Here is a 23,854-nt window from a genome sequence, read left to right on the forward strand (position 1 = left end):
TGATCAAAGCACATATTAGAGGTTCTAAGCAATTTAAAACAATCAATTCAAAATTCACAAGAATCCCCTTTTTTTTAGCAAAACAGAGGGAAGGACCACAATACATAAGAGTTCCAGATGTTTGGAGCACTTAAGAAGCTTCATTACCTTAGGCATTTCAAAGCTAAGTAGCTCAATTTTCCACTGAACATTAGCTCCTTCAGGAACACTAGAAGGTCTGTTCATGAAATCTCATTAGTATTTTCAAGTGTTTTGTTCAGAAACCAAGATAGCCAATTGGTTTAGAAAATTGACCTTGTAAACTTATCATATGCATAATCTGGAGGGCAAGTAACAAGCGAGATCTCTTCAGGAAGCACTAAGCGAACACACATTTCAAATCCCTCGGGCACCTAAAATCAGTTGGAAATGAAAGTACATTACAGCAAAACAAAGTTGAACTAATAAACAGAATAGCCATCAATGAAAGCATCTAAAAACCTAAAGATATAGTGCTATTTTTTGAGGGGAAGAGATCGGTAACCTGTTTTCTAATCTAGTTGCATCTCAAACTAGAATCCTGAAAACGCAACATTAAGCTTATCTCATAAAGCTAGGGTTCATAGATATAATACTTACAAGCCCTTCTCCGGAACTGAATACCAAAGGCTCGCCATCATTATCCACTCTTGTATCATAAAACACTGTCTTCTCTTCATTAAGAAGCATTCCCTTGTAATGCACCCTTAGTAAGCTATCATGAAGAGGACAATCCATGGGAAATTCACCTAATTGTTTCAAGAATATAGTTAAGTACTTAGACAAGTACCAAAGAAAGTAAAAACATATCCAAAGATGCCTATATGCTACAACATGATATTGTTGATCAGTATGATAACATCAATATACATCATTCTAGATTTAAGTGAAAAATAATTGCCATCTGAACTAGGATCTCATAACTTATGGATTAAGCATTAGCTACATACATTGTGTAATTCTATATCTGATGTGGAAAAGATAAAACAAAACTGCAGGATAACCATGATCAACTAAAAGGACTAATAACTTCACTAATGAATAGATATTTTTGGCAACGATGTTGTAAACCACATGCTGGTGTATCAACTTGTGAGATACGGGCTGAAGTCGGCAGCCCCAGCCGACTTCAGCCCCGTCTTCCTTCTTTGGAAGGGCTAGAATAGAGGATCGCGAATGCGATCCTCTCCGGCTCCTTCGGGAGCGATCGGGGCGAGGGCACTGCGGGATGTCCGCAGCGACTCCCCTCCAGCCCATCCGCGGCCAATCCGGCCGCGGACTATGCTCAACCGCCGCGATTCACGCGGCGGAGAGCCGTTACCAAAGGGCTATAAAGCCCTTTCTTTTCCTCCTCCTCCCAGATCACCCGAGCCCTCTCTCTCCTCCGTCTCCTCCTCCTCCTCTTCCCTCCTTCCCTCCTCCTCCTCTCCTTGGTGACCGGCGTCCTCTTCCTGACTGAGCGCCGTCCGGTTCCCCTCGCAGCCATCCCCTGTTCCGAGATTCATTCTTTCGGTTTCGAGCGCCGCCACCGCCGCTTGACCGCCGGATCGAACAGCCACGGCCGAGATCTTCCTTCCGCCGCGCCTCCGTCACCGCCGGTAAGCCTTCTCTTGCCCTTTATTCCATGCCAAATAGCTTGAAATTCTTCTTTTGTTTGGGCCACAAATCGAGATCATCTCGGTTGCTTCTCCTCCCGTTAGCCGCGCAGCGGCCGCGGCCGGCCGCCCCGCGGCCGGCTGGCCGTCGACCGAGGGGTGGCCTCCGGCCACCAGCCAGCCCTCTCACCTCTCCCCTCTTCCTTCTCTGGTATCCATCTCCCCTGTCCCATGGGGAGTTTGGGGAAGATGAAGGCCCATCGTGGGCCGAACTGGGCCAACTTGGGCCTGGTTCACTGTGGGGCCCAACTTGGGCCCAGTTCAATAGTGTTGGGCCCAGATGGGCCATAATCTTTTGTGGCCCAGTTCAGCCTAGTTCGGCCCTATTTGGGTCGTACCCTTTTGTGGGCCCAGCCCAAATCTGAAACTCAGTCACAACCCGAAATCCCGTTCCGAACGCCGAACCTGAACTCGAAACCCGAACCCGAACCCGAACCCGAAACCCGAACCCAAAAACACCGAAACCAAAACTCGAAACCTGAACACCCAAATCCGAAATCCGAAACCCAGTTCAGACCCGAAATCTGAAACCCCGAAACTTGAAACCCAGAACTCGAAATCCGAACCCATTTGGCAATAAATTGGAATTTTGCAGATAAGCCCTTGACAGTATATTATTCACAAAAGGATATTCTGTAATTTATGTTTGGTCCCTATAAGAAAGATTATTACATAAGGCTCCCCAAATATATTTGATTGGTCCCTCCACCTAAAGTTTTTATTATAGAATAGTACCCTGTAATTTAAGTATTAGTCCCCAATGAATTGTGTTGCATAAATAATCCATTAGAGACCAACTTTGGGGGCCCTACTGGGCCAGGTCTATGCGAGCCCATTGCCGTGTCCGATATGGGCCTTTTCGGGCCGTGCCATTATGGGCCAACCCTGGGCCCCTGTTGGGCATGTACAATAGTATTTATTTTTTTTTAGTTCTGCTTAGCTCTGAAATTAACAAAAAAATTAATTAAATTTAAACAGGTGAACCTGATCTGCCTATCTGAAGTAAGGGCTAAGCGAGAAGAGGTAAGTAACTTAAATGCTTCAAAGTACATTTTTTCTAAATTATTTGGTAAAATAATTATTACTGGATTAAATTTTTGAAATATATTTTGTATTTAGTAAATTGGTCTGACATGTTAAATTTTGAAAAATCATGTTATATGACTCTAAATTCGTGAAAATATGACTGTACAATTTATGAAATCTGTTTTTATAATATATGCATTCTCAACATGGCTATGATCTGATCTGTTCTGTTCTGGCCCCCGCCAATGGGAAATAATACGTTGGAACCTGTCGACTTGTAATCTGTGAGGAACCGGTTTCGACACCGGCCTGCCATCGGTGGAAAAATATAGTGGATTTGGCACTTTTGTGCAACACCGACTGCCATCGGTGGATAAAAATAGTGGATTTGGCACTTTTGTGCAACACCGGCTGCCATCGATGGATAAAAATAGTGGATTTGGCCACCTTGTGCAACCCATGGCCACTGGGTTACGTGGCCGTAGCCTATTATGTTGAGATTCTGATATCAGAGTTTTTGGAAAAAAAATGATAATAAGTTTTAAAAATAGTAAAACGATGTTATTTATGATTTATTCCAGTCATTACCTGTATTTTGACCTGATATGCTCCGACCCCACTTTGGGGTATTTTGTTGCTTACTGGGCTAGTGTAGCTCATTATTTTACTTTCTCTGTTTTTCAGATCCAAAGGCTTGATTGCACGGGATTGGGGAGTGCGTTAGATGTTCCGATGATTCCATCAGTTATTGGCATTTCAGTTAGATTAGTTTGGACATTTGAATTATGTAGCAAATGTTATTTTGAAATTTTGTAAGACTGCTTTTGAATAAATTTAAATAATTATGTCAGTTTTGAACATCTGTATTTGCTTTTGATATGATCCGATGCCTTGCACGCTTGTGTGGCCCGCCATGCGGGCGTGCGGCATCTGCCGCGCCTTGGGCTCGGGGCGTGACAGATTTGGTGGTATCAGAGCTTAGTTTAAGATCACTAGGGATTGTAAACTGAAATAATTATATTGAGCCTAAGTTTTAGGATTCCTAAGATCCGTTAGAAAGGTTGAGAGATGGGGAGGAACCAGATAAGGGGATAATGTTCATTTGTTTTATTAAATATTTCGTATTATTCTGTTTGGATGATTTTATGACATTTATATTTTACTGAATTAGAATGCCGCCTCATCGTGTTCGTAGCCTGAATCGGATGGTTAGGGGCTCTCGGGGAAGGGTCCCTGCTAACCAAGCGGACGAGGCTTCACAAAGCTCAGGGCCCCAGGGTCAATCAACAATGACCCCAGAAGCTGTCGCTGGAAATCAAACCTGGGTGCTCGAACTGATTGAGGAGGTCGTTGGGTTAGTACGCCAACAGAGGCAACAACCTCAGCAACCAATCCAGCAAGTCATTGATCCTCCGGAGCAAAGAAAGAGTATAGCTGAATTCAAGAGAATGGCTCCTTCGGCTTTTAAGGGCACCACTAGTCCTCAAGAAGCCGAAGCCTGGATAGATGAAATGGAGAAAGCCTTCAGAGCAATGGAGTGCACCGATGAAGAGAAGGTCAGATTTGCCACCTATATGCTTCAGGACCGAGCTCATCATTGGTGGATGTCTGTGGAGCGCACATTGGCACCCGAGCAAGAGGCACTTACCTGGCAGAGGTTTCGCACAGCCTTCTACTCCAAGTATTTCCCTTCACCTTTAGGGAGCTAGAGAGAGAATTTCTAAATCTGTCTCAAGGAACTATGACCGTGGATGAGTATGAGACAGAGTTTGACAGGTTAGCTCGGTTTGCTCCCACCCTCGTCATAGATGCAGAGTCCCGGATGAGGAGATTTGAAGAAGGATTGAAGCCCTCAATTACGTCGGGGTTTGGCCGTAGTGCACTCAACCAACTATGATGACCTGGTAGACAGGGCCAAGAATATGAAAATTGTCTGGAAGGAAACACAAGATTCAAAAGATAGAATACAAAAGAAGTGGAGCAGAGATGATGATACTCGTAGTGGACAGAATTCTAGTAGGACAGCAAAATCTCATAATAGGACTGGGCAATTAGAAAAGCAGGGATCTTATGGAGAGACTATTCAACAAGACTAGTCTAAATGTGAAGCATGTGGTGGTGTCCATAAGACAGAACTCTATAGACGATTATCTGGCGCATGTTTCAGATGTGGCCAACAGGGTCATAAGATAGCAGAGTACCCTCGCAATCGGCAAGTATCACAATCAGATCAGAGGCCTCAAGCTACAAGGACCCAGCAAGTGCAAGGTTCTCCTACTCCGGTTCAGTTTGGCTCAGCATTATTCTCCTAAGCAGCAGATAGGAGGGGAGACCGCACACACAGGGTCGTATTTATGTACTGACTCAGCAGGATGCTCAGGCATCCAATACTGTGGTGTCAGGTACACTACTGGTTGCTTCTGTTTATGCTTATATACTGTTTGATTCTAGTGCTGCACATTCATTGTGTCATGGATATTTGTGCGAAAACATGACCTACCTTGCATGCCGTTAGAGTATGATTTATATGTTAACTGTTGGGATTTGTATCCTAAATGTCAATCGTCAGCATACTGATGATTGAATTTTGTAATGAATTGACAAATTAATAAAGTGTTATTTGGCATTATTCATCATTTCATCTTCAAATGAACTCTTATATGATGAAGTCCTTAGGACTGATGTTATGATAAAGGAGGATTTATCTTTGAGTCCTTAAACTTGTTCCGCGACCAAATGATATGTTGTTACTAGGACGATAGCATTATCGAGATTAGGTCGTTGTGTGACATATACGTTGGTTGTCCTCTTAACCAAGGAGTGTGGAGATACTGGTATGCCACACAGGTGAAGTGTAGGAGTACATTTTACTGAACGTGACCAATTCCGGAACGCTCTACTGTCGAAGAGATGTTCCGAGTGGATATGGGTATAAGTTTGGCCCTCTGACCTGAGACCGCAACCTGTGACTAGCAAGCAACTCATTGTACTTTGATATCGGACTACCTGAATTTCTAATTCAGTGACGGAAGGTCACTGGGTGCAAGTCAAGTACTTGCGTAGTCAGTTGTGAGTCAAGATGGAATTGACCCCTCCTGAAAACAGGAGATAATGTCTTGTGATTAATTTAGCAAAACCTTGGCCAGGATAATCCCAGTGAGGAGTCACGGGATATCTAAAGTTAATCACATAATGGATGTACTAATTATAGGGTTGACAGTGAGCTCTAAGTCATCCTGGCATTAGGAGTCAAAGGGATTGAATTATACAGTAACCATAGTTCAGGGTTCTAGAATATTTGCTTTGCATATATTCGGCCTATCCGGATGTTGGGTACCATTGCTAGATGGTCACATCAATTAGTGTAGAAAATTGTTCCTATACTACCGGCTTAGGTTCGAACCTATGAGGTCACACGCATAGAAGATTGCTGATTGATCAAGAAAGCTGATGAATGATTAAGAATCATTCAGGGATAATTTGGTCAATTTGATTGGCAAATTATCTTATAAAATAATTAAAGTAATTATTGAAGGATTAATTAGTAATTAAATTACTAATAAACTTAATTTGATTGAGTAATTGTGCTAAGGATGAGCCAAATTGAATTGGATTCAAGTTTGGGCTCAATCAGGATTTTGACCTGATTGGATTAGGTTAGAACCAAAAAGGACTTAAGCTGATCAAATTAATTTTAAATTAATTTGTTCTTAATTGGGGATTGACCTAATTGGATTAGGTCCAACACAAAGTAATTAATTTAATTCAATTTGATTGAGTTTGGATGAGCCAAAAATTGAATTGGATTCAATTTGAGCTCAATCAGGATCTGACCTGATTAGATTGGGTTCAAGCAAATTGCTTTGTTTTAATCTGGGTTTGACCAAATTTGATTAGGTGCAACCCAAGAGGATTAGGCTCAGATGATGTGGCAATTAGTGGTGACATGGAATTGGATTTCATGAATTTTAAATAAACCAAAATTATTGCATGGCACATGGACCCATTGCTTGACACATGGCGACATTGTTTGTTATTTGAATTTAAATTCAAACATTAAGCAATGTGTTAAATGATTTTAATCACTCAAACCATCAGCCAAGGTGGCGTATGAGTTTTTGAATGGATTAAATTCGAATTTGAAGAGGTGATTTCGAAATTATGAAGTGTTTTACCTTACCGCATGGATTTCAAATTCCTTCCCTCTTGCACATGTGTTTAAAATTTGAATTTAAATCAGATTTAGTTGAGATCTGATTTGGGTTGTTCCTATTCCTTTGCATGTGCCAACTAAAAGAGATTTTTTTGAAAATAAATTTCGAATTTTGAATGAAAATTCGGAGGCCATTAAAAGGGGTCAAACATGGGCACCAAAAACACATCCATTGCAGCCTTCTTCCTCACCCGCCTCCTCTTCCTCTTCTTCTCCATTTTAGATAGGGTTTTTCAGGGTGAATATCTAGAAGATTCAAGATCAGATCTGAGTCCTCTACTTTCCTTACAAACCTCATCTCCATCTGCTTCAAGACGATTGATCAAGAGTTGATTGAATCCCAACGGGCAGATTTCAGCTTTCAAGTGTTCTGCAACTGCTAGCACTGTTGCGGAAGAGGATCCTTCAGGACTTCGCATGTACTTCTCATAGAGGTCATTCGTGTGCGTGGCTGTGAAGTCAAGAATTAGATTCACAACTTTCATCCATCATAAAAGGTATTAATCTAGCATTAATCATTTATTATGGTGTCAGAGTCTAGGTCCGATTCCCCGAGGTTTTACCCTCTTTTGGGGCTCCTCACGGAGATATCACCAGAATCCATTCGATGGATATTCGGAGATTAATTGAAATAGAGTTCTTAAGTTTCAGATCTGATAGTTAATCATGCATAAAAGTTTTAGCATAATTGTTTAAACGATTCCGGCATAATCCTATGTGTTCTTAATGTGCTGATTTCTAGATTTGATCTTGTAAGCATGCATGAATTAAATTATTTGATTCATTTTTCCGCTGTATTTTTGAAATTTTAAAAGAACTACGTGTGGCTTGATTCCCCTTGTGAAGGGGTACGTAAGCAACCCGATCAGGTTCAGCCATGGTTTTCAAAAAAAAAAAAAATTCAGCATGCTAAACACCAAAGAACCTAGGAATAACTTTCATGTTTAACACCCCTGCCGGAAGTGGGATGATTGGTAATCAGGTCTGCAAGACTTGTCCGGTTCAGATAGTAGGTAGAGACTTGCCTGCTGATTTGATAGTTATAAATATGTATGACTTTGACATAATTCTTGGTATGGACTGGTTAGCGTCACACTTTGCTACCATTAACTGCCATGAAAAGCGGATAAAATTTCAGATCCCTAGATACACTAAATTTAGCTTCGTAGGTAGTAGTGCTTATACTTTCCCTCGAGTTCTTTGCTAATCAAATTAAGCAGCCTGTACCTGTGGGTGATAGAAAGGAACAACTATTGAGGAGGCGCGCAATTCCTTATGTTAGGATCTAGTGGAGCAATCATTCAGAACGTGAGGCTACAATTGAACTGGAGGACAAGATGAAGGAAAAAAAAAATACATATATATATAATATCCGAATCTTTTTGCAAGCTAAGGTATGTTAAATTTCGAGGACGAAATTTTTCTAAGGGGAAGAGAATGTGAGATACGGGCTGAAGTCGGCAGCCCCAGCCGACTTCAGCCCCGTCTTCCTTCTTTCGCGATCCTCTCCGGCTCCTTCGGGAGCGATCGGGGCGAGGGCACTGCGGGATGTCCGCAGTGCCTCCCCTCCAGCCCATCCGCGGCCAATCCGGCCGCGGACTATGCTCGACCGCCGCGATTCACGTGGCGGAGAGCCGTTACCAAAGGGCTATAAAGCCCTTTCTTTTCCTCCTCCTCCTAGATCACCCGAGCCCTCCCTCTCCTCCGTCTCCTCCTCCTCCTCTTCCCTCCTTCCCTCCTCCTCCTCTCCTTGGTGACCGGCGTCCTCTTCCTGACTGAGCGCCGTCCGGGTTCCCCTCGCAGCCATCCCCTGTTTCGAGATTCATCCTTTCGGTTTCGAGCGCCGCCGCCGCCGCTTGACCGCCGGATCGAACAGCCACGGCCGAGATCTTCCCTCCGCCGCCTCCGTCAACCGTCGGTAAGCCTTCTCTTGCCCTTTATTCCATGCCAAATAGCTTGAAATTCTTCTTTTGTTTGGGCCACAAACCGAGATCATCTCGGTTGCTTCTCCTCCCCGTTAGCCGCCGCAGCGGCCGCCGGCCGCCCCCACGGCCGGCTGGCCGGCGACTGAGGGGTGGCCTCCGGCCACCCAGCCAGCCCTCTCCCCTCTCCCCTCTTCCTTCTCTTGGTATCCATCTCTCCTGTCCATGGGGAGTTTGGGGAAGATGAAGGCCCATCGTGGGCCGAACTGGGCCAACTTGGGCCTGGTTCACTGTGGGCCCAACTTGGGGCCCAGTTCAATAGTTTTGGGCCCAGATGGGCCATAATCTTTTGTGGGCCCAGTTCAGCCTAGTTCGGGCCCTATTTGGGTCGTACCCTTTTGTGGGCCCAGCCCAAATCTGAAACTCAGTCCAAACCCGAAATCCGTTCCGAACCCGAACCTGAACTCGAAACCCGAACCCGAACCCGAACCCGGAACCCGAACCCAAAAACCCGAAACCCAAAACTCGAAACCTGAAATCCAGAATCCGAAATCCGAAATCCAGTTCAGACCCGAAATCTGAAACCCAAAACTTGAAACCCAGAACCCGAATCCGAACCCATTTGGCCAATAAATGGAATTTTGCAGATAAGCCCTTGACAGTATATTATTTCACAAAAGGGTATTCTGTAATTTATGTTTGGCCCCTATAAGAAAGATTATTACATAAGGCTCCCCAAATATATTTGATTGGTCCCTCCACTAAAGTTTTATTATAGAACAGTACCCTGTAATTAAGTATTAGTCCCTCCAATGAATTATGTTGCATAAATAATCCATTAGAGACCAACTTTGGGGGCCCTACTGGGCCAGGTCTATGCGAGCCCATTGGGCCGTATCCGATATGGGCCTTTTCGGGCCGTGCCCATTATGGGCCAACTCTGAGCCCTGTTGGGCCATGTACAATAGTATTATTTTTTTTAGTTCTGTTTAGCTCTGAAATTAACAAAAAATTAATTAAATTTAAACAGGTGAACCTGATCTGCCTATCTGAAGTAAGGGCTAAGCGAGAAGAGGTAAGTAACTTAATGCTTCAAAGTGCATTTTTTCTAAATTATTTGGTAAAATAATTATTACTGAATTAAATTTTGAAATATGTTTTGTATTTAGTAAAATGGGTCTGACATGTTAAATTTTGAAAATCATGTTATATGCTCTAAAATCCATGAAATATGACTGTACAATTTATGAAATCTGTTTTTATATATATGCATTCTCAACATGGCTATGATCTGATCTGTTCTATTCTGGCCCTGCCAATGGGGATTATACGTTGGACCTATCGACTTGTAATCTGTGAGGAACCGATTTCGACACCGGCTGCCATCGGTGGGTAAATATAGTGGATTTGGCACTTTTGTGCAACACCGGCTGCCATCGGTGGATAAAAATAGTGGATTTGGCACTTTTGTGCAACACCGGCTGCCATCGGTGGATAAAAATAGTGGATTTGACACCTTGTGCAACCCACGCCACTGGGTTACGTGGCCGTAGCCTATTATGTTGAGATTCTGATATCAGAGTTTTTGGAAAAAAAATGATAATAAGTTTTGAAAATAGTAAAACGATGTTATTTATGATTTATTCCAGTCATTATCCTGTATTTTGACCTGATATGCTCCGACCCCACTTTGGGGTATTTTGTTGCTTACTGGGCTAGTGTAGCTCATTATTTTACTTTCTCTGTTTTTCAGATCCAGAGGCTTGATCGTACGGGATTGGGGAGTGCGTTAGATGTTCCGATGATTCCATCAGTTATTGGCATTTCAGTTAGATTAGTTTGGATATTTGAATTATGTTAGCAAATGTTATTTTGAAATTTTGTAAGACTGCTTTTGAATAAATTTAAATAATTATGTCAGTTTTGAACATCTGTATTTGTTTTGATATGATCCGATGCCTTGCACGCTTGTGTGGCCCGCCGCGCGGGCGTGCGGCGTCTGCCGCGCCTCGGGCTCGGGGCATGACACAACTAGAGGTGAACATGCTATAGAGAAGCAAATGCAACAAAAAGCAGTCCTATAGAAACATGCAAGTCATTAGATAAGAGAAAGAATCACTTAGATGGTCCTCTAATAGATTTCATAGAAGAGCATATTAAAATCTATGTTACTTAGACAGGTCATCAGTAACGGATATGTTTTACTTCAAGGACTGGTTTGAATCTCATGCATGTGGATTGGCATGGGTTATTGTCGTTGAAAAAAAAAGGGGAAGAATATATATGCTACTTTTAAATGGGATTCAAACCACAGTCCTCTGCTAGGAAGCAGCTAAATCTATGACCCTATCAACAATAATATACCAGGAAATAAAGTTGTAGTGTCATCAAGTTCATCCTAACATCAAGCAATTGTACAAGTTTGGGCATGGAAAGCATAACATTTTTGGGCTAATAACCAGTCTATGATTCAGACAACTTGCAATCTAACGTTCAATATATAGACATGGTAAAGAGATATGGAGTTTGCAACTAACATCTTACAGCTGCATAATGCAAAACTCATACACTACCAGAAAACACGCGTATAGTGACGGGCAATCCCGTTGATAGTCAACTTTAAAGACCACGCAATAGCACGTATCTAGTAGGATAGTGATTTCGGGTATCGATCCACAGGGATTGGGGTACAGTTATTTTTAAAAATAAAAAATATTTAAAAGGAAGAATTTGTGAAGAAAATTAAACTAAGGAATTTAATAAAGAAAATGCAATTAAAATGATATCAGTTTGAGGGAACCTAGGGCAAGGAATTCACCACTAACATCGGAATAAGGGTTATTTATAATTTATTTCGTTCTTGGATTAACATGCAAATTGGCTACAAGCCTAATAAGCATTCGAATAGAAATTCACAAAAGTAATTTAGGCATAATCCATCTTCAGTTGGCATGAAATGTCTACCCTAATCTAAGGTGGCAGCACATCGCATCTTCCCTAAGCATGGACTATCTTATATTTACCTAGTGATCATGAAGAGCAGTTGTACGAACATCATACTTAAAATCACAGAAATTAAATATGATTCAAAAGAAGATATCCATTAAAAACAATAAGTTCATACAACTCCAAGAATATAAAATAAAATATAAAATCCGTGTCTCTTTGTTAGGGCTGCATCCAGCCCTAGAGAGGAGATCAGCCTTCCATGGAGTCGTGGGCGATAGCAGTAGTGATGTAGATGGTCTTCATCACGACTGGGTTCTCCCTCTTTTCGCCCGTCGGCTTGATCTTCCTCTTGATCATTTTCTTATTTTTTTTTCTTTTGGGAAGTCATTCCCAAAAAGACCCAAAGTATTCTCTCCCTCCTCTGTTTCCTGTGGGACTTCCACCCGAGAAAAGATGCCATGGGATCCGTCTCCTCCTCCTTTTATAGCCTTCACCAGCCCTCTCTCCTCCCCTGTTCCGAGTGCAGATAAGGATGAACAGCTATGGGATAAGAGCAGATCTCTCTTGATCCTTGAACGCGGAAGATATGTGGGGCGGTTTGGGAGCGAATGCAAGGCTGTTCATGGGATAGAGATGAGTTGCGGAATATCCGGTCGTGGGAGGATGCAGAAGAAGGTGATGATCCGTGATCCATGAAGCTCAGGAGAATCTCGGATGGGATGCTGTTTGGATAAGGATTTGGAGTTTATCTCGTGTCGATGGACTCAATCCGGAAGAAAGGAAGCTTGGGAACGATGGATCTGTGGACGTGAAATGATCCGGAAGTTAAGAAAGATGCGAACTAGATGCAGAGGATGAACTTGGATGTTGGGATCTCGGCTGGAGGAGCTGGGATCAAGCCGGAAGAGGAGACGAATCCATGAGCTGGGAGGTAAGATCGGATCCTGAGTTTGGTAGAGGGATACGGCTGAGAACAGAGGATCTTTGGATGCACACGGGAGGTTGGTTGCAGTTCGTGGGATACGGGAGCTATCCTGGCTGGCAGCGGGATATGGATGAAACAAATCCGGAAGAAGATTATGGGATCTGGGATGCAGGGGATGCGAATAGAGCTTATCATACTTTGGTTTCGAAACAGAGCAAGGTAGTGTGTTTGGATGCCGTGAAGCTCGGGAGGATGAAGCTGCGGACGTGGAGCAGGGGATGCGACGTTGACGATGCTCACGGAGGAGAATATCATGGGAAAGACGTTGGGAGGAGCTGAGAAGATAAGGATGATAGTTTTGAAGCAGTGGAGGATGCATTTGGACGTTGGGATGCTTGACGAGCGAGATGAAGACCGGATCAACATGACGTGAGGCTGGATATGGCACAGGATGCGGAAGAAGCTAGGATCCGGTTCTAATCCGTGAAGCTTGGGAATCTAGTTGGGATAAAGATTGGTTGGTTTGGGAGGAAGTTTGGATTCAGCTGGGTCTTGGTTCCGAACGGGAGGAAGAAGAGGATCCGCTTGGGAACTAGCGGTTGCTGGTTCTCACGCGGAACAGGGGATTTTGGGATTTTGTTTGTGAATGGAAAGAGTCCAGAACAAGAAGAAGGTGATGATGACGTTGGGAACAAACACGGATGGCTGGGAACGGATGCCTGATTTTCGGAGAAGAAGAACTCTTCCGTGGATAAAAGGTGCGAAGTAATCCGGAAGAATGGGCTGATGCTTACTGCTGAGATCACGGAAGAGGGAATGGGCAGATTCGGAAGATGAAGATAAGATGATGCTGGGAGATTCGGCTAGGGAAGATACGTTGATGGGATGGTGTTCCCGGTTGCTTGGAGGAAATCTAGGAAAGAGGGAATCATGGCTGAAGATGAAGTTGATCCGAGCTGGCCATGAGATATTCGGACGCGGAGGGAGATGATCACACGGAGGATCATGTGGCTCCATTCTGAAACAGGGGAAAAGAATGACTTGGAAGGGCTTTGGAAGCGGACAAGATTGGCTTGGACGCTGGTTCTGTTCCTTGGATGTGGACGGCCGTATGGGATGATGTGTAAATGGCTGGGAAATGTGAATGGGTGTGGTCGGCTGGGATCTAACGTGGATGAGAAAAATTTGTTCCATTCTTTGGACATGGGAGGGAAGAGTGACGTGGATATGAGTATTGCTACCAACGCGAAGGAGACTTGCATTGAGCTGAATTGTGGAAGAGAAGAGATATATAATAGACGTTGGACTACTAGGATGGAAGCTCGATCCTTAGATGCAGGAGGTGCGTGTGGTTTGGGTTCAGATATCATCCCAATTAGTTCGACTCGACCTGCACACATTAAGCTTAATCAGTAAATAAATAAGTAAAACTCGAATTACCTTTAATAATTTATTAAAATGCAATGATGAAGGTAACACAATTTTTTCAGTTGGATTTACAAAATATGTGAATTAAAATAATAATAAGTGCTATGAATAAGATATTAATTTATGCATTATTTAGCACTTATCACCTGTCACTATATCGTGTTTCCGGTTACTAATACGGAATTTGTGACCGGAGCTCCCGTCACTGAATTGGTTACAAAAACACGCGTCACTAAATTTTTAGTGACAGCGGCGATTCCCGTCACTAAACTCCGTAACAGAACCGCCGTCACTAAGCCGTTACAAATCCAAATATTAAAAATTTAAAAAAATATGTATTTCCCATCACTAACCAATCACTAAGGTAGTGACGAGGTAACTTGGTCACTGATTTTGTCACAGAATTCGGTCACAAATTTAGTCACTGATCTGTCACAACCTTCAGTGACAAATTTAGTCGTCACAAACATGATCACAACTTTTGTTACTAAATTTGTCATTAATCCCGTCACTGACCTAGTGACAAGGTTACCATCACCAATTTGTCAACTCACTGAGCAAAATCAATTTTTAGTAACCAAAATCTTGTCACTAAGTTTCTGGCTGCTCGTCACAATACTTGATAAACAATTCAGTAACCAAATTTGGTCACTGATTACATTCCAATAACCGGTTACATTTGGTACATTGATTGGCTCATAATAATAATAATAATAATATCATTAATAGCAAAGGCATTCAACATTACGCAAAAGTCATTTAACATGTCATTCAAAATAGGCATCAACATGTTCTAAATCCATCAAAATCAAAATCAAAAGTATATCATAGAGATCAACAGAGATTTCATTCCTCCTAGAAATACAAAGACCTATCATCTAAGATAAAAGCAATCATAATGAAGCATAATCAGCAGAACTAGAATCACAATCAACATCAATGCTGGCAACTTGGCTCCTCGAAATCCTGCTTCTTACCTTCCAATTAGTTCTCTCCACTAGTTTCAATACAAATTTCTCGCCCTTCATGCAGATGGGACAAGATGATTCAAACTTCAGTCGCATGCGTCATAATTTCCAAACAGTTTGCATGGAAGACATGCCCACAGACCAGAATAGCCACTACAAATATCTCTTTGTTCAGAACCAGTTTCTGGCTACTCCACAAAGATCTATCATTCAATACCTTTGAGCATACTCTGCATATTTGTGAATCAGAATAAAGGGACGTTGATGATGTTAGGGTTTTCCAGTGCCCTAGGGCGCAGCGGAAGATACGGGATTATAAAATTTTCTTATAAAACCCATTATATGAAACCCTAATAAGCCAAGATCGCCTTAATAGTATAACCAAATAATGTAGAAAATATAATCTTGGTATAGAAGAATACCTATCACGCTATATCCAATATATCTGAAGATGTCCTAAGGTGCCCAAATGTTCACCCTCCGATGTTGATCCACACAGGAATGGGTTCAAGACTCTAGCTCCACCAAAACTTGATTCTAATTGTTCAATCCTTCCAAAGGATTTAATTGGCTGATTTTCCTTCACTTCTTCCTTTCTACCTCTAAAACATTCACTAGCCTTTTTGTCCTAAAGAAGACCCTCTTGTCTTGGGTTAGGACAAAAGAGAGAGGCTTGTAAGAAAGAAGGGATAAGGGAGAGAGAAGGAGAGGCTTTTTTTTGGATGATCTTTAGAACCCCAAGGCACCTCCTTATTTATAAGAGATGGAGGGATGCATCATAAAGGGATGCATCCCATCCACACACCTCATCATGATGAGGCATGTGCCAAGAGATGCATCCCATCATGATGGGGTGCTAAGGAGAAGGGTGTATCAACTTCTTTCTCACATCTTCCTCTTAAATCATGATGATCCAAGGGCCCAAATGCAGTGAACCAAAGCCAATGGTCCAGATCTAGGTGCCATCTAATGGTCCAGATCAAGACATCATCATCCAAGGTGCCATCCAATGGTCCAGAAGTAAGATGCCATCACCGATGGTCCAGATTCAGGCGCTGAGCAACGGTCCAGATCTTTCATCCAGAGAGTCATCCAGTGGTCCAGATTCAGGCGCTGAGCAACGGTCCAGATCTTTCATCCAGAGAGCCATCCAGTGGTCCAGATTCAGGCGCTGAGCAACGGTCCAGATCTTTCATCCAGAGAGCCATCCAGTGGTCCAGATTCAGGCGCTAACCAGTGGACCAGATCCTTCATCCAGAAAGCCATCCAATGGTCCAGATGAAGGCGCCAACCAGTGGACCAGATCCTTCATCCAGGAAGCGATCCAATGGTCCAGAAGTGAAGGCCCTATCAAACCCAATCCAATTGGGTTTAACCAACTTAAAGAAAACATTAAACCTAATCAAATCAGGTCTAATTAAAGCCAAATGGGTTTCAACTCTTGGCTAACCCATATTAGGTCATGATCTAATCATATTAGATCAACCAAATCTAAGAATCATATTCGAATTTAATTTGAATCAGGAGCTAGGGTTTGCAACACGTGCTAGCATGTTCATCTTGCAAACATGATCTAATCCAATTAGACCCTTGATCAATTTCCTTGTGTGTGACCCATTGGGTTCCTTATCTTAGCCAGCAGTAGGTGCAGGTGCAAGTTGACCTAACCTGATTAGAATACCTCTAATCCAATTTAGGTTCAATTTAGTGCTAAACCTGACTTAGCAATCAGAACCATTCTGATGCTTTGATCTAATCAAACTCTTTGATCCGATCAACCCACAAGACATGATTGACGTCTAGCAACGTATCATGTCTACCCGGAAGATGAGGAATGTATTGGACAAATCCAAACATACCCTTCAGTGGCAAGTTACCGTGCAATTCAATCTCTCAGTCATACTACATCCTGAATAAGTGCATGAGTATGGATCAATATCAAACTCAATCACTTATTCATGTCTCTCTCAATCTTTTATATGATAATTCAAACAATGAAACATTAGAAACTCTTTCTAATATTCATTTTGCTTTGATCAAAGGCTTCTTGAATCATCATAAGATTAGAGTAAGTAGGATGTTACCTTCTCTTACTAGAAGTGACTGATTCCTTGTTGACCTACTCACAACCTTCGTACAAAATCTACCATATCCAGAATACCCCGTACACAACGCAATGTCGTGAATGAGGGTAAACCAAAACATAGCTTCAAGTGCACAAGGTACCATGGTGATCTCAGGTCTAAGGATCACTTGCACAACTCCCACTATGAGAACCATCTTTTGATAATTAAGTAAGAATCCATAAGATGTTCTCATGGCTGGTCATTTCAGTAAACTCATTCCTCTAATGAGCACCCACATCTTTGTATTAGTGTCTCACACAAGTGATTGTGAGATCAATCACCCTCTATATTGAGCATACATAAGATGTGCCAGTCTTTCCGGTAATATTGATCCCCGACTCAATATACCAATTTGACTGGGAATATTCTAAATTAGGATTTTAGGATTTTAGGTCTCACTGGTATGATCTCATCATAACCCTAAAACCAATGTCCTAATTTATGGGGTTCATCATCCAATAATAAAATAGATAAGCAGCAAATGATGAAACACAATGCCTTTATTGATATATATCGAGTGTCAAAGTACATGATTTGGAGGATTACAAAGAGAAACCCATCAAATGATTGGCTTATAGGGCATCTACTCTTTCAATCTCCCACTTGCACTAAAGCCAATCGCCCTTATATTTTAACCCCATACAATCGAGGTGACGATTGAATTGCTGCTGTGGTAGAGCTTTAGTAAATGGGTCTGCTATATTGTTCTTTGTGTCTACTCGTTCAATCTTGATGTCTTGTCTTTCGATTATCTTTCGAACAAGATGAAAGCGTCTCAAAATGTGCTTGGATCTATGATGAGACCTTGGTTCCTTAGCCTGTGCAACAGCTCCAGTGTTATCGCAATAAACTGGGACTGGTCCGGCAATCTCAGGAACTACACCCAGCTCTGTGATGAACTTCTTCATCCAGACTGCTTCCTTAGCAGCTTTACTAACAGCTATGTATTCTGCCTCAGTAGTTGCGTCAGCTACAGTTTGCTGTTTGGAACTTTTCCAACTCACAGCTCCACCATTCAAAGTGAAGATATATCCAGAGATTGACTTGCTATCATCTGGATCAGATTGAAAGCTAGAATCTGAATAGCCTTCTAGTTTCAATTCTGATCCTCCATAAATCAGAAAAACATCTCTAGTCCTTCTCAAGTATTTGAGAATGCTTTTCACAATTTTCCAATGATTCTCCCCGGGATCTGCCTGAAATCTACTTACCATACCTAAGGCATAAGCTACATCAGGCCTGGTACATAACATAGCATACATGATCGACCCTACTGCTGAAGCATAGGGAATAGAACTCATTCTATTCCTCTCTTCAGATGTCTTAGGAGACATCTTCCTAGAGAGTTGTATGCCATGTCCTATGGGTAAGAAACCTTTCTTACTTCCATCCATGCTGAACCTCTTCAGCACATTATCTATGTACCTAGACTGGGACAAACCTAGCATCCTTTTAGATCTATCTCTATAGATCCTTATACCAAGTATATAGGATGCTTCACCCAAGTCTTTCATGGAAAATTTCTTTGATAGCCAAGTCTTGACCGATTGCATCATTGGAACATCATTTCCAATGACCAATATATCGTCCACATATAATATCAAGAAGACAATAGCACTCCCACTAGTCTTCTTGTACACACAAGGTTCATCTATATTTTTAATGAAGCCAAACTCTTTGACTATCATGTCAAAATGGATGTTCCAACTTCTAGATGCCTGCTTTAATCCATAAATGGATTTCTTAAGCCTACATACTTGATTTGCTCTCCCTCTTGAGACAAATCCCTCTGGCTGTGTCATATAGACCTCTTCCTCAAGGTGACCATTAAGAAAGGCGGTTTTGACATCCATCTGCCAAATCTCATAATCATAGTATGCAGCTATAGCAAGCATAATCCGAATAGATTTGAGCATAGCTACTGGCGAAAAAGTTTCATCATAATCAATGCCTTGTTTTTGCCTGAAACCTTTTGCCACTAGCCTGGCCTTGTAGGTTTCTACTTGGCCATCAGCTCCTATCTTCTTCTTGTATACCCATTTGCACCCTATTGGAATCACTCCCTCAGGTGCATCAACCAAAGTCCACACTTGGTTTGTATACATAGAATCTATCTCGGATTTCATGGCGTCCAACCATTTGTCAGAGTCCCTACTCTTGACAGCTTCCGAATAGGTCAGAGGGTCATCGTTATCAACGATGTGGGCTTCATCATTCTCAATAATAAATCCATACCTCTCAGGTGCATTTTGCACTCTTTCTGACCTTCGAAAAGGAGTAGTGTGTAGTGGCTGTACCTCTTCCATGGGTACATCTGGTTGAGGATTATTATGTGTCTCACCTTGTAGGTCTTGAACTTCATCAAGTTCAATTCTTCTATCCTTGCCCTTTTCTAAGAAAAACTCTTTTTCCAAGAAAGTGGCATGCCTAGCAACAAATACCTTTTGTTCGGTAGGATCATAGAAGATATATCCTAAACTGTCTTTAGGATAACCTACAAATGTACACTTGTTCGATCTAGCACTTAGCTTATGTCCAAAATTTCTTTTGACATAAGCATGACAACCCCATATCTTAAGATACTTAAGATTAGGTTTCTTTCCTTTCCATATCTCATATGGAGTGCTAGATACAGACTTAGATGGTACTCTATTTAATACTAATGCAACAGTTTCTAGGGCATGTCCCCAGAAGGAAATTGGAAGATTTGTGAAGCACAACATGGACCGTACCATATCTAATAAGGTACGATTTCTTCTTTCAGCTACACCATTTAATTGTGGCGTATATGGAGTGTTGCCCAAGGTGACAATCCAAGAGGGGGGGTGAATTGGGTTTTTCTAAATTTTAGTGCTTTTAAAAACTTTCGTAATTAAGTGCGGTGAATGCTTTCATAAATTACTTGAATGAATTAAACTAGAGTAAAGATGAAAGATAATGCAAGAATAAGCATAAGAACAAGCACAACACAAACACAGCGATATATAGTGGTTCGGTGCACCCCAAGGCACCTACGTCCACTCCCCAAGCGTTCTCTTGGGAATTTTACTATAACCCCTCGGATTACAGTAGGATTGTTTTCCGGGCTTACAATCCAAAACCTTTACAATTTGGTTTTCCGGGATCACCAAGAACCTATGTTGGTTTTACGGGCTCACCAACAAACCTTCACAATTGGTTTTACGGGCTTACCAAGAACCTATGTTGGTTTTACGGGGTTTCCAACAACCTACGTTGGTTTTACGGGCTTACCAACAACCTACGTTGGTTTTACGGGGTTACCAACAACCTACGTTGGTTTTACGGGCTTACCAACAACCTACGTTGGTTTTACGGGCTTACCAACAACCTACAATGTTGGTTTTACGGGCTTACCAACAAACCTTACAACAAGTAGTTTGACAAACAAAAAGAAAGATTCAAACTCCTAAATGAGCATATAAAATAATATAAACTATAAAGAAGAGTTAGAAAATATTTATCGCTTTGAAGTGGCTTCTCTCTTCTTTGTCAAGGATGCTTCACTTCTTCAAGGGAGGATGGAGCTCTTGATGCCTCTTTGAAACTGCTCAACCCCTTTCTTTTGATTCTTGAATGAAGCACTTGGATGAGGCTTGCCTTGCTAGGGTTCTCTCTTGAATGCACTTGATGTATTTTCCCCCAAGGCTTACTTCTTCTGATGAATACTCCCTCTTAAATACTTCTCCAACCTCCAAATAGTCCTTTCTGACCGTTGGATTGAAGAAACTAGCCGTTTATAGCCGTTGGGAGTCCAAAAAGCATTTCTGCACAACTAGCCGTTATGTTCAGCCCGTGTTTGGGTCGGCTCAACCTGTCCTTGGGTCGACCCAACTTTGCCTTGGGTCGACTCAACCTTTCCTTGGGTCGACCCTCTCAGAAAACACAGAAACTTGAAATTCAGCCTTCCTTTCCTTGGGTCGACCCAACCTTTCTTTGGGTCGACTCAACCTTGGGTCAGCTCAAACTTTTCTTGGGTCGACTCAACCTTGGGTCAGCTCAAACTTTTCTTGGGTCGACCCAACTTTCAGAAAATTCAGAATCTTGAATTTCAGCCTTTCTTCACTTGGGTCGACTCAACCTTTCTTTGGGTCGACTCAAGGTTTACTTGGGTCGACTCAACTTCTTCTTGGGTCGACCCTCTCAGTAAATCCAGAGAACCATTTTTCTGTCTTGTTTTGGGGTTCTTCATGTTTGGGTCGACTCATGCTTTTCTTGGGTCGACCCAACTCACTGTTCATCTGTGCCAATTTTGCAGAAGTGTGCCAAATGACTTCTTGATGTGCCGGGGTCGACCCAATCAACCTTTGGGTCGACTCAATCCACACTTTGCTGCATTCTCAAGGTTAGATTCATTCAAATGAACAAAGACATGTCTCTATATCAATTCATACAAATATACTGAGAGTAATGAACTTATAAATGAAGTATCAATTTAACTTATAGCATACTCTAGATAATTGCTTGTTAATCATCAAAATAACACTATCATCCTCATGGAGATGTCCATTCAGAGAGTATACCCTTTAATTTAAGATAGTCTAAAAATTCACTAGAAAGGTATTCTCCTCCTCGATCAGATCGAAGGATTTTAATGCACTTTCCAGTTTGTTTTTCGACCATACTTTGATACTCTTTAAATTTATCAAAGGCTTCGGATTTATGTTTCATTAGATACACAAAACCGAACCTTGATAAGTCATCAGTAAATGTGATGAAGTAAGAGTATCCATCTCTAGCTTGAGTTGACATAGGACCGCACACATCAGTGTGTACGAGTTCTAACAACTCACTTGCCCTTTCTCCATGTCCCGAGAATGGAGACTTGGTCATTTTACCCATAAGACAAGATTTACAAGTTCCTAATGATTCAAAATCATAAGGGTCAAAGAATTTATCTTTATACAACTTATGTAACCTTGTCTCACTAATATGACCTAATCGGTAATGCCAGAGGAGGGTATTATTAATATTTTCTCTTTTTCTTTTATTATCTTTGCCAATATGAAACATAACATTATTAAGACATAATACTAAAAGACCATTTTCCATAGTGCCATGACAATAATACTCATTAGATAAAGAAATAGAGCAACCATTGCTCTTTCCATTTATTTCGAATCCTTTCTTAAGCAACAAAGGAATTGAAATTACATTTCTAATAATTTTTGGCATAAAATAACAGTCTTCTAGCTTCAAGAACTTTTCGGAGGGTAGCTCCAGTATGTAGGTGCCAACAGCTTCAGCCTGGATGGATTCTCCTCCAGCGCCATATAGCTCGAAGTCACCTTTCTTCAGTCTTCTAATTTTCTGCAGTCCATGCAAAGATTTGCATATGTGAGAACCACAACCGGTATCAATTTGACTCTTTGAATTGCTCCCCCTTTCATTTATAATTCATTAGCAATGAAACTTCAAAAATTTGAGATAAACTATGAGTTTTAGGCTATGTATCGGGGTGCGAGAGGTGCGTGCCAAATTCTGAATTTTTATGTGCCAAATTCTGAATTGTGATAGAAATTTTTGATTTGATGATTTTCATTGTTGTAAATTGCTCCCCCTTAGATGTATAAGCTTTCTTATATGGTTTTCAATTTGTTTTATAAGTTATTTCTCTTCCTTTCTTTACTTCTCCTCTTATTACTCTATCTTTACTTCTCCCCCTATTACTCTTTCTTTACTTCTCCCCTTATTTCTCTTTCTTTACTTCTCCTTTCTTTACTTTTCCTCTAATTATTCTTTCTTTACTTCTCCCCTTTTTGTTACTTTATTTACTCTAATTTATTTACTCTAAAGATATCTTTACTTCTCCCCTAATACTCTTTCCTTACTTCTCCCCCTTTTTGTTATCATCAAAAAGATACATGGAAAAAGATGCAATAAATAACAAACTTCAAACTTCATTGATCAAAATAGGAACATTTTAGTACATTCATGCCAAAAACAAAAACACAATGTTCCTTAATCAAAGTTTAAGATACATGATCGCTTGGCTGCGGCTCTCTTGGGTCCCATTTCTCCAAGATCTTGAAGTAATCTACTGTTTGGAGATGATTGGAGAAGATTTGAGAGTGGGGAATAGGATTTTCGGAAGAGGACAAAGGGTAAACAGTGCCCTAGATAGCTCACGGGTCCCCCTTTTAACAGTGGGATCCCGACGTTGGGTCGACTCAAGAAACTTCTTGGGTCGACTCAACGTTGGGTCGACCCTATTCTGGGTTGGGTTGACCCAAGTGCAGAATTTTTCTTTTCTCTTCCTTTTTGTTTCTAAAAATTTTCCTTGCTTCCAATCCTTATAAATTCTTTCTGGAACAATGATACATGAGTAAGGAATCTATAGATAACAAGTTTGACTCATGTTTCATGGATTTTTAGAAATTGGAGGAATGTATCATGAAACTACTTGCTCCCTTTTATATTTCTTCAATAAAAAGGATCACATATACCTAATTCTCTCCTTAGCGTGGAGAATCTATCTTCACTCAAGGGTTTTATAAATATGTCGGCTAATTGTTTTTCAGTGCATATATGTTCAATACATATGTTTCTATTTTGCACATGATTCCTAATAAAATGATATCTTATTTCTATGTGTTTGGCTTTAGA

The 23,854-nt window shown here is 41.4% G+C and overlaps 1 long non-coding RNA gene across 1 annotated transcript; it reads right to left on the minus strand.

Annotated features, from left to right (window-relative positions):
* Positions 1–240: 240 nt before the first annotated feature.
* LOC120108444 lies at positions 241–11,400 on the minus strand. Its single transcript, XR_005509797.1, has 3 exons — positions 11,372–11,400; positions 619–767; positions 241–392 (listed from the first exon to the last, which is right to left on the minus strand). It is a non-coding gene; the product is annotated as an uncharacterized LOC120108444 (long non-coding RNA).
* Positions 11,401–23,854: the final 12,454 nt, after the last annotated feature.

The sequence above is a fragment of the Phoenix dactylifera genome, unplaced genomic scaffold (assembly GCF_009389715.1).
Source record: "Phoenix dactylifera cultivar Barhee BC4 unplaced genomic scaffold, palm_55x_up_171113_PBpolish2nd_filt_p 001339F, whole genome shotgun sequence".
Taxonomy (NCBI): Eukaryota; Viridiplantae; Streptophyta; class Magnoliopsida; order Arecales; family Arecaceae; genus Phoenix; species Phoenix dactylifera.